At 39.4% G+C, this 6,042-nt stretch overlaps 1 protein-coding gene across 1 annotated transcript in view; it reads right to left on the reverse strand.

Moving 5' to 3' along the window:
• The window catches only part of LOC120331002 (uncharacterized), a 141,389-nt gene that overhangs the window by 92,005 nt on the left and 43,342 nt on the right, over positions 1–6,042 (reverse strand). The gene's annotated exons all lie outside the window — the stretch shown is intronic.

A 6,042-nucleotide genomic window follows, 5' to 3' on the forward strand; every position in this document is an offset into this window, starting at 1 on the left:
CTGAATCGAATTTCTAATCACAATTGGAAGCTGTGCTTATCTATCTCCAATTCCCCGCTTCCCCCAAAGTCCTGGGAACGACAGCCACTTTCACTGAAAACCAGGCGCACAGCGAGGATTTTAAAAATGGGGGGGGTCAAAATCGAAAATTCCCATTCCCTTCTGAAATAGTCATCGCGATCACGCAGCTCGTTATAAGAACCGACTTTTCCATCATTCAATAACTTTTCTGTCGTGTAAAATATTCAATCCATGACAATGACGAGAATCCAACATATTCTTCTATATTAATTTAATTATGTCCAACGTAACTCAAGGTTGCGTTTTCTTACGTCAAAATAAAAACATTACTTCTCCAAATACCACGGCAGTCCCTGGACATAAAAAACTGCCTAATTGTATTTAGTTTTAATACATATTTTCAAGATCTAGCGAGTTCGAAATCGTCGTTAAAAATTCTTAAGATATGATATAGAACCCCTTACAGTACTATTTAATTTAGTACAATAAAAATACATTTAAAGTATATCAGTAAATCCAAAATACATATTTATCGCATCGAAATCCCCGCGGAATGATTTTTCTGTTGTGCCAAGTGATCAATCCATGAAGGATACGGTATATTCAAAATGTCTTGCTTTTTTAGTTTAATTGTATTCAATTTAACCCGCGGTTGCGTCGACAAAATAAGGGATCATTACTCTAAAATACCAAGGCAATTCGATGAGAATTCGACAAATCTGAGCTGTACCTGCAACACTGACTCCGCTTTATCGCAATGCTGTCACTCAGATTATTTTTATGATAAAACCGTTAGAAAAATCCCTAAGTCTGTTGTAAAATCTGACGGAGTAAAAGTTATTTTAGTACGATAAAAATTGATCGAATATACTGTAGATTAATTATCACAATATATATATCATCAAAACAGGGAAAAGTCGCGTTTCCAACTTTGTATAATATTAACACAAAATATTCGACGGCAATTTAAAGTAATGCATGAGAAGATATATACCGCGCACAACTGACTGTGTTTCGATTTAAATTAGTGGGCAATATCGCTCCCTGGTGGGCGAAAACGATACAGAAGGGGGCAAAAAAGACGGAGGGGGCGATTTCGTGAAACCTGTTTTTGTTCGGCGGTTGGCGCATCGTGCACTTGATTACTATACTCTGAGTGCATTCGCAGGTTTGAATCCCCTGGGCGATAATCACACGCGAGACCATTGCCGGACTCCTCCCCGTCATCAGGTAGCTCGCGTAGTCCAGGGGTCGGCAACCCACGGCCCGCGGAGTAAAATAATCTGGCACGCGACGCTTCACTGAATTATAGCGACAAAATGGCGGTTTTGATGATGAACTAATTTTTTAATCTACGCTCGAGGAGTAGATTATATTTTTTACGTAACAGAATTTATCGTGAGACACATTCAGACTAAATTATATTATAACCTAACAATTTAGTGAACAGCTACTCGTTTAACGATCCTACAATTTAAATATAATTAGGCAAATTAATGGCAACACGCAGAAAAGTTGATGCTGACTGCAGAGTTTCAATAGCGCTGAAAATATTCAAATGGAGCTCCTTGAGATGCAATGCAATGAGGAAATAAAATTTATATTTTATTTGAGAAATCTTTATTAAAATTTGATATGTGTGCAAACAATTATTTTCAAAAATGAGCATTACAAAGAACACGTAGAGAACTAGGATTAGTGATGGCCCATTTAGAAAATGTTCCAATCTTGGCTTCATTCAGTGTACCGCCGAAAAGCTATCAAGCGTGATGCAGCAACAAGACATTGTCACATTAAATGTCATTTGTAATTTTTTTAATAAGACGACTGAGTTGAGTTCACGAATTGTGCTGTTCCGTTTCCGTTGTGCACGCGCTGTGCCGTTTTCAACTTTCAAAAAACTTAATTTTACCAAAAGGTTGCCGACCCCCTAGCGTAGCCGATGGTCGGTTACGGCTTCCCCCACTATCAAGTCCATGAATCTGAAACAAATAACTTTCCAAGACTTGCAACCCTTTATTTTAACAAAAGGTTGCCGAACCCTGGCGTAGCCGATGGTCGGTTACGGCTTCCCCCACTATCAAGTACATGAATCTGAAACAAATAACTTTCCAAGACTTGCAGCCCTTAACTTTAACAAAATGTTGCCGACCCCTAGCATAGCCGATGGTCGGTTACGGCTTCCCCCACTATCAAGTCCATGAATCTGAAACAAATAACTTTCCAAGACTTGCAGCCCTTAATTTTAACAAAATGTTGCCGACCCCTAGCATAGCCGATGGTCGGTTACGGCTTCCCCCACTATCAAGTCCATGAATCTGAAACAAATAACTTTCCAAGACTTGCAACCCTTTATTTTAACAAAAGGTTGCCGAACCCTGGCGTAGCCGATGGTCGGTTACGGCTTCCCCCACTATCAAGTACATGAATCTGAAACAAATAACTTTCCAAGACTTGCAGCCCTTAACTTTAACAAAATGTTGCCGACCCCTAGCATAGCCGATGGTCGGTTACGGCTTCCCCCACTATCAAGTCCATGAATCTGAAACAAATAACTTTCCAAGACTTGCAGCCCTTAATTTTAACAAAATGTTGCCGACCCCTGGCATAGCCGATGGTCGGTTACGGCTTCCCCCACTATCAAGTCCATGAATCTGAAACAAATAACTTTCCAAGACTTGCAACCCTTAATTTTAACAAAATGTTGCCGCAGGCGTAGCCGATGGTCGGTTACGGCTTTCCCCACTATCAAGTACATGAATGTGAAACAAAAACTTTCCAAGACTTGCAACCCTTAATTTTAACAAAATGTTGCCGCAGGCGTAGCAGATGGTCTGTTACGGCTTCCCCCCTATCAAGTCCATGAATCTGAAACAAATAAATAGCTGATGAATGCCATGGACTGGTAACCGGTAATCAATAATCAAGCCTTTCCATCAGTAAATCGGGTAGTATTAAAAAACTCGCTGAAGACCACCAAGCTCATCAAAAAACACTATGGACTATGATTTGTCTTCTTGTTTATTTGGTCTGTAATATATTCTTTTTTGACTTTATATATATATTTTTCGTAGTGCAGTGGGGTTGAAGTGGCGATGAAGTTGTACAAATTACTGTAGGGGAGGCGGGAATTGGGGGGGGGGGGGGGGGGGGCGATGGTACAAAAAAGTTTGGGAACCACTGATTTAAGTGACGTATGGTTCCTAACGCCAATCAAAGAGAATGTCGGAATATGAAGTTTTGCGATATACAATGTCTAGAGAAGCGTTTTTAATCTATCACGGGCCTCCTACAACAACTTGTTTACGGTTTTATTTTTATTATTTTATATTGCCGCTTTTCAATCAAAAAATTTGCGTCAGCGATTCGCTCCTTTGTTTGTCTTTAGCATATCGCCGCTGATAAATGTATAATAAATCCCAATGGATTCACAATTCTGTGCGAGTACAAAAAGAAACAAGAGAGCTATGCTCAAATATATGGACACGTAGAGTCACATAATTTTGATGACGTCATAGCGAAAAAAAAAGTAATAGCCTTCTGGAGAAAATTTTTATCTTTAACCACTAAAAATTTCAAAGCAATTGGTCCAGTATTCGAAGAGAAAAGCGACTTTTTAAAAACGTGTCAAGCGGTACTGAGTTAGCAGTCAGGCAGCATCTTACCTGTACACTGTAGGCCATATACGGTAATTGATCACAGAACAGTTGTTCCCTTGCAAATTTTATGTTGTTTACACTTTAGGACAGATAATTGATCACAGAACAATTCTTCCCTTTCAAATTTTATGTTGTTTCCAGTAGACTCTCATCAAAATAAACAAATATAGTAGGCTACAAGTGCTACAACGCTTGCATTACTGCACTGGTAGGACTGTGAAAGAATAAGTTACGGTAATTTCATTATGGTAAGACACCGGTACCGGCACCAGTACCAGTATCGTACTTACGTACTGAGCTACCAGTACCGGTTAGCAGTCAGCCAGCATCTTACCTGTACACTGTAGGCCATATACGGTAATTGATCACAGAACAGTTGTTCCCTTGCAAATTTTATGTTGTTTACACTTTAGGACAGATAATTGATCACAGAACAATTCTTCCCTTTCAAATTTTATGTTGTTTCCAGTAGACTCTCATCAAAATAAACAAATATAGTAGGCTACAAGTGCTACAACGCTTGCATTACTGCACTGGTAGGACCGTGAAAGAATAAGTTACGGTAATTTCATTGTGGTAAGACACCGGTACCGGCACCAGTACCAGTATCGTACTTACGTACTGAGCTACCAGTACCGGTACCGAACCTGTAGGTCTGATATTCCGTTCCGCATACGATAGGCTATAAAACTTGCATTGCAGCATTAGTAATACCGCGGAAGGAATAAGTCAATTTCACTGCGTTACGGTACCTGTATGGCAACTTACCAGTACCGACCTACAGTAGCTGTAGTACTGAGCAAGACAATCGATCGCGAAACCGCTTGAAATGAGTGTAAAACAGTGTTCCCATGAGTAAAAATAAATACCGCGAAATTTTGTATGAAATATCATATCTCATAGGATTCATATAAAATTTAAGAATAAACAAAAGTAATAGCCTTCTAGCGAAAAAATTAATCTTTAACCACTGAAAATTTCAAAGCAATTGGTCCAGTATTCGAAGAGAAAAGCGACTTTTTAAAAACGTGTCAAAGAACAAGAACAAGAACAACAACAACAACATAATATTGAAACGATCGTTATGTCCACTACGTGTCCAATAAATTATCATCTTTGTCGTGGCAAAATTTTCGTGATTTAGGGAGAAGAAACACCGACGCAAGGGTGTTTAAGGCCTAAACAACACGTCACGCCGACAAAAACAGTCGCACGCGTTATAGCGACTTTTTTACTTTTCCATAAATTTCAAAAGGAACCCCGGCCCCCCAAAGGCTGCGCCACTGCTGGGAACTAAAACCTTTACCACGAAGCGCTCGAATTCGTACTATAGTTGAATCAGAGCCGTAACTCACCAGCGTCGGCGAGGAGTCTAGCAATCGTTTCGCCCATAACTATTCTCACGGGATTCCTTTAATTCAACACGATGCGCCATACCGCCAAGCAATCATGAAATATGGTCTCTTTTGCTTCGCATCTTTCGATCAGACGAAATCTCGCAAGCTAGTATGTAGTCGACTATTATGGAGCTACAATTTGCTGGCATCTTTGTATTACTGGATTATCGATTTAAAAACCATTTAAACCGATTTTCATTGGTGAGCAATTGCAGATTTTCGGCGTGCAAAATTGAATTCGTTCGCGTGCAGTTTTGCGGAGCGCTAGCGCCCTGTGGTGTGCATCTGCCGTGGAATCCAGTCCAGGGGCGGCTCTGATCACCCCGCGTGGCTATTATTAGACTTTGGAAACAAAACCTAATTTTTGAGGACTGCGAACTTTCAATTCGTTTGGTAAACATACGATTTACCCATCTATTCCGTTCATTCGATAGAAGTCTATTTTTACGTTTTAAACGTCATCACACAGACGCAAGTCTCCCTGAGGCATACGAATGCAGAATTAGCGCAAAACTTTCCGAATACGGAATTTCACTGCAGTGAAAACAATGACCGAAGCCCAGTTTTAGGTAAAAGTATCATGAATTTTCTAAATTAATGACGTATGTTTTACGTCTTGATCACATCTATAGTTGTACATGGATGGTTATTCATAAGTTGTACATTGGATGCACTACAGGTTTTTATCTAGATATTTCTATGAACTATTTGAAAGTGCAAAATTCTCATGTCGTTTTCTCAATATGAGAGACATTATTACAGAAGGGGTCACAATACGTGGCAATATATTAAATGCAATTCATGATTTCAACGACCTTTCATTTCGAAAACTCGAACACAAATTACAAATACTAATCAATAAAGTAGGAATCAATAAAACTAAAAAGAACCCACAAGTCGACGAAGGAGCTTGAGAATTACGTAACCCAAGAAAAAGAACATTACTTTAACTCAAGTGACCATTA

The sequence above is a fragment of the Styela clava genome, chromosome 6 (genome assembly GCF_964204865.1).
Source record: "Styela clava chromosome 6, kaStyClav1.hap1.2, whole genome shotgun sequence".
Classification (NCBI taxonomy): domain Eukaryota; kingdom Metazoa; phylum Chordata; class Ascidiacea; order Stolidobranchia; family Styelidae; genus Styela; species Styela clava.